The sequence below is a fragment of the Phyllostomus hastatus genome, unplaced genomic scaffold (assembly GCF_019186645.2).
Source record: "Phyllostomus hastatus isolate PE091 unplaced genomic scaffold, TTU_PhHast_1.1 phas_contig_84, whole genome shotgun sequence".
In the NCBI taxonomy this organism is placed as follows: domain Eukaryota; kingdom Metazoa; phylum Chordata; class Mammalia; order Chiroptera; family Phyllostomidae; genus Phyllostomus; species Phyllostomus hastatus.
The window spans coordinates 2191054-2205054 of record NW_025333969.1 but is presented as its reverse complement, the minus strand read 5'-3'; positions in this window follow the sequence as shown (position 1 = coordinate 2205054).

Genomic DNA, 14001 nt, shown 5'->3' with positions numbered 1-14001 from the left:
CAAAGCTCCACTTTGACTAAGTGACATAACTATTTACAACAGAGGAGCACTCTATCCACCATCCCATTTTCACTAGAAATGCTGTCCTACTAGGCTCTGTATAGTACGTAGGTCCTCCAAATGTTCTGCCCTTATTTCTGTGGTGGTTTCTGTGGTTTGTAGAGAGAAAGTTGGGTAAACTTTCCACTAATGCCTGGTATACATAATCCTGGACCCTAAAGAAAACCACAATAGTCAGTGGGCTGAACTCAGAAAAGTTTGCTGCTGACCATTTGTGAACTCTGGGTCTTAAACCTTTGAATGAACTGTTGGCCTCCTCTAAAGGTATTAACCCTATGACTTGGACAATGGAAAGTTGAGGGAAAGATGAACAAGAATAAGACATTAAGGGGTCAGGATATGTGGAAAGACATTTGGGTTTCCCTGCAAGAGCTAGAGGCAGTCCTTATTGATTTCTATGTCTTGGCTTATAGGGTACTGACATTCCCTTGGCAGTCATGGAATTGATGCCCTAATTCAAATATGAGATCTAGCAACTCAGTCTTCAGTATTTATAGCAGACTGGGTGCCTAGGAAGAGTAGCCACCATAGCACTCAGGTGAGATGACATGTTGTCAAGCATGCTGATTGTCCTTAAAATACAGTGGCTTGGTTAATACAGTAACATCATGTCTTGTGTGTTCTAAATTACACTCTTAGTAACTGCCACAGGAGCTCAGGTTCATCTACAAAAGTCCCCAACCAGTGAGAGGTTGGCAAATTGAATGTACCAGTTCACTTCTTCTAAGTGAAAATTCTAAATATGCCATGGCTTGTGTGGACACTTTTACCAGTCTAATTCAAGCTAATCCTGTCACCACAAAAACCAGATTATCATCATTAAGGCTTAGAGAAGCTGAGTATTGTATATAATTATCCTCATCAAATAGACAGTGATCAGGGGTCATATTTCAAGTCATGACATGTAACACTGGGAAAAACAACATGACACTGAATGGAGGTTCTGACTCCCCTATAACTCATAGGTAATAGGGTTGGTAGAAAGGAAAAATGGAATATTAAAGCAGAAGGTTAAATTAATAACTGGTAAAAAACCACCTTGGCTAAGTGGACTAAAATACTGTCCCAAACTTTAAAACAGTTGAATGATCAAAATGCAGGGTCTGTTGCCTTGTACGTTAGACATATAACCTCTGCTGTGATACCCAATAATGTAGAGGTATGGAAGTCAGAAGAAACAGAACAGACATGCCACAATTGTCAATGTGGATCAACATGCTATGCTGCTGAGAACACCAATCCCCATCACACCTGGGAAAGAAATTGTCTACTAGAATTTGCAATGCAATGTTTCATCAGGATGGGTGAGTTACTTTGTACCCCTGGTGAAAGGGTATTCTCAGTCTCCACTGGGATCTTGTTGTCTTGCTGCAAGTTGGACATGTTGAACAGCACTATGTCTAAAATGAAAGAGGCACCATTAGAGGAGGGAAACAGGAATTCTGGCCCAGCTTATACTACCCAAGTCCCTCTCCTCATGGTTAACATGCTGCCTCCCAAAACTGTATGATATGAATATCCAGGTCAAGTTCCCTAAAGCCACCAACTTCCCTCTCCTCAAAAACAGGTGGGAACATTCTGTTTTCCTTGTTACAATCATTTGATAATTGTCTATGCCCCCTTTATTGATCTGGAGGTCATTATAACACACATAAGGCCCTTATTAAATTCATCCCAGAAGACATAAATGATAGCCAACAAAGCCTGTCTTTACTGAACAGTGAAATTTATCTAATGACAAACACTGCCCTCCAATAAAGTATGGCCCTAGATATTATTACTGTCTCAAGAGAAGACATTTGTTCCATTTTCCAAAAGGAAAGAGGAGTATTTATACCTGATGAGTGTGCTAATGCATCATCTTTATTACATTACATGAGTCACCAAGTAAATGAACTGAGTGACCCAATATCCAGCCTAGGGATATAATAAATCAGTGGTTCAGATCACAGTGTTATTATTTGGAAAATATTACCATATTTTTCCATGTATAATGCATACCCACATTTTGTATGCATTTATACATAGGATTATTATACTCATTATTATACCCATGGTATGTAATCATTATACCCATGTATAATGTGCCTCCTTACTTTTCCATCAAAAATTTGAGCAAAAAAGTATGCATTATACATGGCAACATATGGTACTTATTTTGAGAATACCATATAATATGTATTTTCTCTTTTATGTGCCTCTATTTTTGCTATGGCATCTGCCTCCAATGCTACCACATAGCTGAGAACAAGCCATCTTCATGCTAGTGAGACCCCTTGCTGTTTGCTCAGGGCACATTGCAAAAGATTGTGGTATGTGAGAGTGTAAGAGCTACGCATTAGTGGTGGACTGTTAGAACATATAATCAATAATGCATAACCTTCAGCTGATCCACATAGTGGAACAAGGTAATCAGAGGCTCTTCAACTACTCCCCTGTCCTTGGAATAAATGTTGTGCTGATAATTTTCAAAGTGGTTGTTTCAAGGACATGACCTTGGAGAGAGTAACTTGTTGAGACCATTTGAATTGCTTATGTGACTGAACCCAGTTAAGGTCTGTATATATACTTTGAGAAGCTGGTAGACAGGCGTGGAGATATATTTGTCTTTTGGCTGTCTAGAACAAGCCTCTTATGCAAATTACCTTTACTTATTAACATTACTACCTATCATTCTGTAGTGGTTTGCTTCTTTCTTCCATCTCTCCCTGCCCTCCAAATATTAGGCTGGTTTCAGATTTCAATGGTAAAATTCCCAAGATGCCAAAATTAACACTAACTTTTCCTATTTTAGCCCCACCCATCACCATCCTTCTTCTACCAATGTGTACAACTGCTCCAAGTTCTAATCATTTCCTTACTAGATCTCCACAATTAATCATTCTGCTTTTTTTTTCCTTTTTCATTATTTTTATTCTAGGCCCAAATGTCATTCCATACACTAGAAATTAATTTTTTCTCTCTCATCTCTGTCACTTTATAAATCTACTATCTCATTTCTATAGTTGTCCTTTTCATTTTTACATCAATGACTTATTTCGTCTTTAATAGACTTTATTCCTTTGAACAGTATTATGTTCACAACAAAATGATGCAGAATGTAAAGTGATTTCTTATCATCTCCCTGCTACCATACAGGCATAATCTGTCCCATTATTAACAACCTTCACCTTAGTGATACATTTGTTAAAATTAATAACACTGACACATATTAGCACCCCAAATTTATAGTTTATATTAAAGTACACATTTAATGTTATACATTCTATGGACTTAGATTTATGATAATATGTGTATGGATGTACGTGTGTGTGTATATATACTATCATATGGAGTAATTCATTGCTCTCAAATAATTTGTGTTCTGCCTATCCACCCCTTCCTCTTTTCTTGCTCTTTGCAGCCATGGAAGTTCTTACTCTTTTCATAATTTTGCTTTTTTCCAAATGTCATACATTTGGCATCATAAAGTATATGGTCTTTCAGGGTGACTCTTTACTTACTAATATGCATTTAAAGCTCTTCCATGATTTTGCATGGTCTGATAACTCATTTGTTTTCAGCAAAGAATATTATTCTACTGTCTAGTTGTACTACAGTTTGTTTATCTTTTCACCTACTAAAAGACATTTCAGTTGCTTCCCCCTGTAGGAAATTATGAATAAAGCAACTTTAATTATCCATGTGCAGATGTTTGTGTGGATACAAGGTTTCACTTCCTTTAGGCAAACACCAAGGAGTGATGTTGCTTTATCATGCACTAAAAATATTTTTAGTTTTGTTTGAAACCACCAAACTTTCTTTTCATGGGGCTGCCCCATTTTTCATTCCTACCAGCAGTGAATGAGAATTCCTGTTGCTCTACATTCTTGCTAGCACTTGTTATTGGCAATGTTCATACTTTGGAGTATTCTAATAGGTGATTATTGGTATCTCAATACTGTTTTAATTTGCATTTTCCTGATAACATTGTATGGGATATCTTTCCATATGCTTGTTCAACCTGTATGTCTTCTTTAATGTGGTGTCAACTAATATATTTGGCCCATTTTTAAATTAGGTTGTTTGTTTTCCATTAGAAGATTTGTTTTTGCCTCTCATGAGGTCAGCCGTATGTAATAAAAATCTATTTTGAGTCTGAAAACCTTGGTCTATAACTGATCCTTAATGTTAAATATTAATAAATAATGATGCATTATCTATAGGAAAATAGGAACAATTTCAAATATTTCTCTATTCACTCCCTTTGCTAAGAACTTGACCATTCTCTTAATGTAAAATATCCTAATGGTTATACAATTACACATAGGTTTCATTTTGTTCAATTTGTATCTCTCATTTCTTTATAAGATATCCTTGATATTCTTCTTACAAATTCACTTTTAAAGTCATGATAACATTTTCCTATTATTTTAAAAGTTATATGACTTAAAATCTTCAAAAATGAGATATCATTTATGGTTTTAGGAATCTGAGTTATCTTGAAAATGTCAAGATATGTTTGCCATGACTGAAAAGGCTGACATTAAAACCCACATTTCCACTTTCTACTAGATTGAGAAAATGAGTCTCTTGGATCTATATAAAGCTGGGACAACATGGGCTTGTTTTATATAATCTTGAATTATATTCATGAAATATACTGACTTCTGAAAAATAAGTTTCCAAGTTTCTATAAATGGGCCGTTAATTGCCTTCTTAAGGTTACCTTGAAACTCTGTAGAAACCATATTCTACATACAGAATGGATGCTGAAGGATGAACAACTAAATCTACAAAGGCAGTAATTGTTTTTTTCAATGAATGTCTCCATGAGTCATAAAGAGCATTATTCTTCACAGATGTGGATTTGTGTCTGAAACACACAAAAAATATTGGTCTGAAACATAAAATTTATCAGGTTGTCATCATTTTTATGAGTATTTAATATATTTATAGGCCCACATCTATTAAGGAGTATAGGTATGCACATTTTTTTTGCTTGGATCCAGTTTCAAGGGATATCATTGCTTTAATTGAGATATAATTCATATATACAATTGTATTAGTTTCAGGTGTACAGTATAATGATTTGTCATATGTATATACTGGAAAATGATTACCAAAATCAGATTAGTTAACAACCATTATCACATATAGTTATTTTTGTGTGTTTGTGTATGATAAGAATATTTAAAGTCTATTCTTTTAGCTAACAGGAATTCTGTACTTTCCCCCAACTCCCCACCTTTAGCAAACATTAAGCTGTAACCTGTTGTGTGTATCTATCTGTATCTATGATTTCCTTAATTTTTAATATTATGTGTGAAAATACAATATTTGTATTCCTCTGTCTGACATATTTCATGTATTTCACTTAGCACTATGACCTCAAGATCTATGCATGTTATTGCAAATGGTAAGATTTAATTTTTATGGCTTATTCGTGTATATCTGTTGATGAACAACCAGATTGTTTCCTTTTCATGGCTATTGTAAATGATACTGAAATAAAGGGCACATCATACTGTTTTCCATAGTGGATATACCAACTTACATTTTTACCAACAGTAAACAATGGTTCCCTCTTCTCACATCTTCATCAACATTTGTTATTTTTTGGCTTTTTGATAACAGCTTTCTAACAGATATGAGGTAAAAACTCATTATGGGTTTTTTTAGCATTTCTATGATGATTTGTAATGTTGAGTATCTTTTTGTGCACCTGTTGACCTTCTGCATGTCTTTGTTGGAGTTTTATCTGTAAGTTGTTTATATTTCTTATATTAACCCTTTATCATATATTGGATTTTTACCTTTCTCGAAATAATAAAGCACGATATGCCAAATATGTTGCATATTTTATTCCATCTTCAATATTAAAATGGCTACACAAAATTTCACCAATTGTTTTTTTAAAGTATGTTGATATGACAGCTGTCATAATACAACCTAACAAAATTGTTTTGGATGAAGTTAAAGAAAACTAAGCACTACTAGAGCCTTCTTATGGAAAAATAAATAAATGAACAAACCTTTTGGCCAAATGCATAATTCAAAAATATTTGCTTCCATTCAATAGATTACCTTTTCATTTTGTTGATCTCTTTTGTTGTGCAGTATCTCTTTAGTTTGAGGTAGTTCCTTGCAAAGACTGATGTAAAAAAAAAATGATTGCCTATATTTTCTTCTGGGTGTTTTACGGCTTTATGTCTTATGTCTTCTATAATCCATTTTGAGTTAAATTTGTGCATGATATTACATAATGGCCCAATTTTATGCTTTTGCATGTGGCTTTACAAGTTTTTCAACATTTATTGAAAAGACTATTCCTTTCTCATTGCAGATTTTTTGTCACTTTTGTTGTAAATTAACTGACCATATTTCTTGAGTTTACTTGTTTTCTTTTTTTAATCATTTTTATTGTTGTTCCAATACAGTTGTCTCCATTTTCTCACTAACACTTTCCCATGCATCACTAACCATCATAGAGATGCTCCCACCTCTCAAACTCAATCCCCCCTGACTTTAGCTTTGTCTCAGGTCCCTTATACATGTTTCCTGATGACCATTTCCCTTCTTTCCCTGGTTTTCTCCACCCCTTCTCCTATGAACTTAATGTCAGTTTGTTCTTTATTTATATGTCTCTGGTTATATTTTGCATGCTTGTTTGTTTTGTTGATTAGGTTCCACTTATAGGTGAGATTATATGGTATTTGTCTTTCACTGCCTAGCTTATTCACTTCACATAATGCTCTCCAGTTCCATCCATGCTGTCTCAAAGGGTAGGAGATCCTTTTTTCTTTCTGCTTCACAGTATTTCATTGTGTAAATGTACCACAGTTTTTTAATACTCTCACTCATTTACTGTTCAGGACTTAGGTTGCTTCCAGCACTTGGCTATTCTAAATTGTGCTACTATGAACATTGGGGTGCATAAGTTCATCAGAATTGGGGTTTCAGGATTCTAAGTGTATAATCCCACCAGTGGACTTGCCAGGTCAAAAGTTTTGACCTGTTCCATTTTAGTTTTCTGAGAAAATTCAATACTGTTTTCCAGTGTGTCTGCACCAGTCTACATTCCCACAAATACTGTACTAAGATACCCTTTTCTCTATAGCCTAATCAGCACTTGTTGTTTGTTGATTTGTTTATGATGGCCATTCTCACTGGTGTAAAGTGGTATCTCATTGTGGTGTTAATTTGCATCTCTCTGATGGCATGTGATGCTCAGCATCCTTCCATATGTCTCTGGGTCCTCTGTATGTCCTCCTTGGAGAAGTGTCTGTTCAGGTCCTTTGCCCATTTTTTTAATTGGATTGTTTGTCTTCCTGGTCTGGAGTCCTGTGAGTTCTTTATATATTTTGTGATCAAATCCTGGTCCAAAGTATCACTGGAAAATATATTTTCCCATACAGTTGGTCTGCTTTTCATTTTGCTGATGTTTTCTTTTACCATGCAGAACATACTTATTTTGATAAAGTCCCATATGTTTTTTCCTTTTTTTTTATGCCCCTTGCTCTAGGGGACATATTGGTGAAAATATCACTGCCTGAAATATTGAGACTCTCTACCTATATTCTCTTCTAGGACTTTTATTTTATCATGACTTATATTTATTTTATCCATCTTGAGTTTATTTTTGTGTATGGTGTAAGTTGGTGATCAAGTTTCGGTTTTTTTGCATGTAGCTGTCTAGATCTCCCAACACCATTTGTCAACAAAGGTGATAAAAAAGAGGATATTTTTACTCCATTTTATGCTTCTGTCCCCTTTGTCAAATATTGACCATAGAGACTTGGTTTTATTTCTAGGCTATCTATTCTATTCCATTGAACTATGTGTCTGTTCTTATGCCAGAACCAGACTGTTTGGATTACTGTGGACTTGTAATATAGTGTGATGTCAGGTATGGTGCTCCCTCCTACTTTGTTCTACTTTCTCAAAATTGCTGAGGCATAAATTACATGGTTGTTTATGGTTCCATATAAATTTTTTGCTCTATATCTGAAATATATTATTGGTAGTTTAAAAGGGATTGCATTGAATCTATAAATTGCTTTGGGTAGTATAGACATTTTGATGATGTTGATTCTTCCTTAGTGAACATGATATATGTTTCCATTTATATTTGTCTTCCTTCCTTCATTTCTTTCTTCAGTGTTGTGTGGTTTACTGAGTTCTTTTTTTTTTTTAATTCCTCAGTTAGGTTTATTCTTAGGTACTTTATTTTCCTTATTGCTCTAGCAAATGTGACTTTTTTCCTGATTTCTGTTTCTGATATTTCATTGTTGGTGTACAAAAATGATTTTGATTTCTGAATATTGACTTTGTATCCTGCTGCATTGCCAAATTCACTTATTTAAGTCTACTAATTGAGCCTATAGGGTTTTCTATGTACACTCTCATGTCATCTGCAAACGATGTCAGTTTTGCTTCCTCCTTTTCAATTTAGATGCATTTTATTTCCTCTCTTTGTCTGATTGTTATGGCTAGGACTTCCAATACTATGTTGAAATGAAAGGGTCAAAGGGGACATCCTTGTCTTGTCCTGATCTTAATGGGAAAGCTTTTAGTTTTTGACCCCTGAGTATGATGTTCACTGCAGGTTTTGACATATTATCTTTATTATGTTGAGGCATGCTCCCTCTATTCCTACTTTTCTGTGTTTTTTTTATCATAAATGGGTGCTGATCCTTATCAAATATGTTTTCCTCATCTATTGATATGACCATGTGATTTTTGTCTTTTATTTTGTTTGTGTGATGTACTACATTTATCAATTGGTGAATATTGTACCACCTTTGTGTCCCTTGGGATGAAACCCAGTTAATCATGGTGTGTGATCTTTTTGATGCTTTTCTGGATGTGGTTTGCCAATATTTTGTTGAGAATCTTAGCATCTATATAAATCATATATACTGGCATATAGTTCTCTCTCTTTGTTGTGTCTTTGTCTGGATTTGGGACTTTTGTGATGATGGCCTCATTGAAAGAGTTCAGTAGTGTTCTCTCTTATTGGGATTTTTGGAATAGCCTGAAAAGGATGGGAGTTACCTCTTCCTTAAATGTTTTATAAAATTCTCCTGTGAAACCATCCAGTTCAGGGCTTTTGTGTGATGGGAGTTTTTTTTTTATTACTGGTTCAATTTCACCAACTGTCATTGATCTGTTTAAGCTTTCTGCTTCTTCTTGATTCAGTTTTGTAACATTATATTTTACTAGAAATTTCTCCATTTAAATAGGCTGTCAACTTCCTTGGCATATACTTGTTCATAGTAATTTCTTGTAATCCTTAGTATTTCTCTAGTATGAGTTCTAATTTCTCCCCTTTCACTTCTGATTTTATTTATTTGGGTCCTCTCTTTTTTTCTTGATAAATCTGCTTAAAGGCTTGTCAAAATTATCTTTTGAAAGAATTAGTTATTGGATGTATTAATCCTTTGAATTGTTCTTTTAGTCTCTATGTCATTTAATTCTGCTCTGATCTTATTTCCTTCCTCCAACTCACTCTGGACTTTGTTTGTTGTTGTTCCTCCAGTTCTTCTATGTGTAAGGTTAGGTTGTTTATTTAAAATGTTTTTTTTTTATCATTTTTAGGTATCCCTACATTGCTATGAACTTCCATTTCAGGAATGCCTTTGCTGTTTTCCAAGTTTGGGACTTTTGTGTGTTCATTTTCATTTGTTTCCAGAAACTTTTTGATTTTTTCCTTGATCTCATTGTTAACCCATTTATTGTTTAATAGCATTCTATTCAGTCTCTATGAGTTTGAATATTTTGGAATATTTTCCTTCATGTTGGTTTCTAGTTTCAAGCCCATGTTGTCAGAAAAATGCTTGATATGATTTCCGTTTTCTTTTTTTTCAAGATTTTATTTATTTATTTTTAGAGAAGGAAGGGAGGGAGAAAGAGAGAGAGAAACATCAATATGCGGTGGCTGGGGGCTGTGGCCTGCAACCCAGGCATGTGCTCTGACTGGGAATCGAACCTGCGACATATGTAGTCCAAAACTGATTCCAGTTTTCTTGAATGTGTTGAGGTTTAGTTTTTGTCCTATCATGTGGTCTATGTTTGAAAATGTTCCATTTGCATTTCAAAAGAATATGTATTTTACTTCATTGGGATGAAAGTGTCTATACATATCAGTTAGGTCCATTTAATTTAATGCAAAGTTCAGTTTGACAATATCCTTGTGAATATTTTGTTTGGAAGATCTATCCGGTTTTGTCATTGGGGTATTAAAATCCATGACAGTAATTGTGTTGCTGTCTATATCTTTCTTGAAGTCTTCCAAGAATTCCCTTATATATTTAGGTTCTCCTGTATTGGGTGCATATATATTTACAACATTTATGTCTTCTTGATGGATTCTCTCCTTGATTATTATGAAGTATCCTTCTGGTCTCTTTTTATGGCCTTTGTTTTGAAATCTACATTGTCACATATGAGTATTGCTACCATGGCTTTTTTTGTGTGTGTGTGTGTGTCCATTTGTGGAATATTTGTTTCCAGCCCTTCATTTTCAGTCATTGTATGTCTTTTGTTCTGAAGTGGGGGTCTCTTGTAGGCAGCATGTGTGTCTCATGTTTTCTGATCCACTCAGCTATTCTATGTCTTTTGATTGGAACATTTAATCCATTTGCATTTAAGGTTATTATTGACAGGTACTTATTCATTGCCATTTTACTACCTTCATAGCTGTGTTCCTCTATCTCTAACTGTTTTTCTGCTTCTTCTTAAAACAGTCCCTTTAGCACATCTTACAATGCTGGTTTGGCGGAGGTGTATTCTTTTAGCCTTCTTTGTCTAGGAAGTGCCTCATTTCACTTCCTGTTTTAATTGAGAGCCTTGCTGGATAGGGTATTCTTTGTTGCAGACCTTTGTTTTTCATTACTTGGAATATTCTTTGCCAATTTTTTCTAGCCTGTGATGTTTCCATTGAAAAGTCAGCTGCTGGACTTATTGGGGCTTCCTTGTGTGTTACTCTCTGTTTTTCCCTTCCTGCCTTTAAGGTTCTTTCTTTGTCTGTAAATTTTGCCATTTTAATTATGATGTGTCTTGGAGTGGGACTCTTTAGGTTCCTCTTAATTGGGACCTTAGTGCTTCCTGGACTTGTGTGTCTGTTTCTCTGATCAAATTAGAGAAGTTTCCCATCATTACTTTTCAAACAGGTTTTCTATCACTTGCTCCTCTTCTTCACCTTCTGGTATCCCTATTATATTGATATTATTATGTTTCATGTTGTCCTGCAGTTCCTATGACTCCTGTTCATTCTTTTTCAGTCTTTTTTCCTTTCTTGCTCTTTTTGGGAGTTTTTTCCTACCTTGTCCTCCAGCTATGTTTTTTAATCCTCTGCTTCATCAAGCCTGCTTTTGTTTCCTTGTACTATGTTCTTTAAATCAGAAATTATATTCTTCATTTCCTCTTGGCCCTTGTTGATTGTTTCTGTGTCTTTTTTATGCTGATATAATAATTTGCAGTAAGTTTATCATAGTTTTCCTGTAGTTTTTGGTAATTTTCACTTGAGCTCATTGAGCTTCCTTATAACCATTGTTTTGAACTCAATATCTGGTAACTGACTTCCTTCTATTCATTTAGCACTCTTTCTGAGTATGTCTCCTTTCCACTCAGCTGGAGGTTGTTTCTTTGTCTTCCCATCATTTGTGAGACTTTGCTTCTTAGTTTGATCTGTATTGACTTCTTGACTTTGTGGTGTGAACTTCTATGGTAAGAGTCCTGTGAGATTCAGTGATGTAGTCTCCTTGATCTCTTAAACTTGTTGCTCTTGGGATGACATTTATGTTTAGACTCTAGATGTATTTGGGTTTGATTTTTGTTGTGTCTTATTTTGGGGAGGGGGTCCTTCCTTCCAGCTGGTTGACTGAGGGTCACTCCACCCACCACATCTTGTATGCTGTTGTGCAGGTGCAGATAGGTTTTGCTGAAGCTAAATTGTCTGTTTGTGCAAGGTCATAAGTCTTCTCTCTCACTATTGCTCTGTCATTTGTTCCAGGTGGTTTCTCAACAATTGAGTTGTAATAACAGATTGGCCCTGGTAGGAGGTAAAGTGTGACTTCCATTCATTCCTCTGCTATCTTTCTCCCCCATCTGGGTTTACTTCTGGGCTCTCTCTTGTGATTCACTGATCAATTTATATTTATGCAAATGCCATACTATTTTGATAGCTATAGTTTTGTAATATACTTTGAAATCAGGGAGGGTGTTGCCTCAAGTTCTGATTTTCTAGATTGATTATGATATTTAAGGTTTTCTTGTGGTTCCATACAAATGTTATAATTGTTCTAGTTCATTGTAAAATGCCATTGGAATTTGAATATATATTATATTACATCTGTAAATTGTTTTGGATAGTATGAATATTTTAAGGATATTAATGCTCCCTATTCGTGAGTGTGGAATTCCTTTCCACTTATTTGTGTCTATCAATTTATTTTATTAATTTATTATAGTTTTTAGTCTAAATATCTTTCACCCTTTTGGTTAAATTTATCTCTATTTTCATCTTTTTGATCCAATTATAAATGGGATCATTTTCTTAATTTATCTTTCTGATGGTTCAAATTACTGTGTAGAAAAAGAAACAATTTAGCCCTGGCTGGCGTAGCTCAGTGGATTGAGCACGGACCGGGAACCAAAGTGTCCCAGGTTCGATTCCCAGCCAGGGTACATTCCTGGGTTGCAGTCCATAACCCCCAGCAACCACACATTGGTGTTTCTCTCTCTCTCTCTCTCTCTCTCTCTCTCTCTCTCTCCCCCTTCCCTCTCTAAAAATAAATAAATAAAATCTTAAAAAAAGAAAAAGAAACATTTTTATATATTGATTTTTTATTCCACAATTTTATTGAATTTCTTTATTAGCTCTCTCTCTCTCTCTCTCTCTCTCTCTCTCTCGCTCTTTCTCTCTCTCTTTCTCTGTCTTTGTGGAGCCTTTAGGTTTTTCTACATATAATAATCTGCAAATAGTGACAGTTGTATATTTTTCTTCCCTAATTGATTTGCTTAGAACATAACTTAATATGCTGAATAAAAGTTTCAAGAGTGAGCATCCTTGCCTGTTACCTGCTCTTAGAATTTATATTTGTATTATTATGTATCAATTATTATATTATTTTTATATGCAAAACTGTTAATATACTGTTACCCCAACCTGTTTATGACCTTTATTATGCTGATGTATATTCCTATTTTACCCACTATATTAGAAGTTTTTATTAGAAATAAGTTTTAAAATTTGTTAAATGCTCTTTTCACCTGTATTAAGATAATCGTATGATTTTTACTCTTTGTTTTCTTTTTTTTTAAATGATGAAACCATAGCATTTTTTTTTAAGATTTTATTTATTCATTTTTGAGAGGGAAGGGAGGGAGGGAGAGAGAGAGAGAGGAGAGAGAGAGAGAGAGAGAGAGAGAGAGAGAGAGAGAGAGAGAGAGAGAGAGAGAGAGAGAGAGAGAGAGAGAGAGAGACATCAATGTGCGGTTGCTGGGGGTTATGGCCTGCAACCCAGGAATGTACCCTGGCTGGGAATTGAACCTGGGACGGTTTGGCTCCCAGCCCACGTTCAATCCACTGAGCTACGCCAGCCAGGGTTATTCTTTATTTTCTTAATATAGTATGTCACATTTATTAATTTCTGGATTCTGAACCATTCTTTCATATCTGAAATAAATCCCACTTAATTGTGTTGTATAATCCTTTTAATATACTGTTAAATTGATTTGTTAGTAGGTTATTTGTGTGTGTGTGCATTGCCTTCCATTTTTTATTGTCATGCAATTATAGTTGTCTCCATTTTCCTCCCATTACTCTCCCCCACCCTACACACCCCAAACCCCACATTCAATCTTCCCACCCCCTTGTCTTTGTCCATGTGTCCTTTATACATATTCCTTGATGACCCTTCTTCTTCTTTGCCCAGTTATCCCCCAAGCCTCTTACCT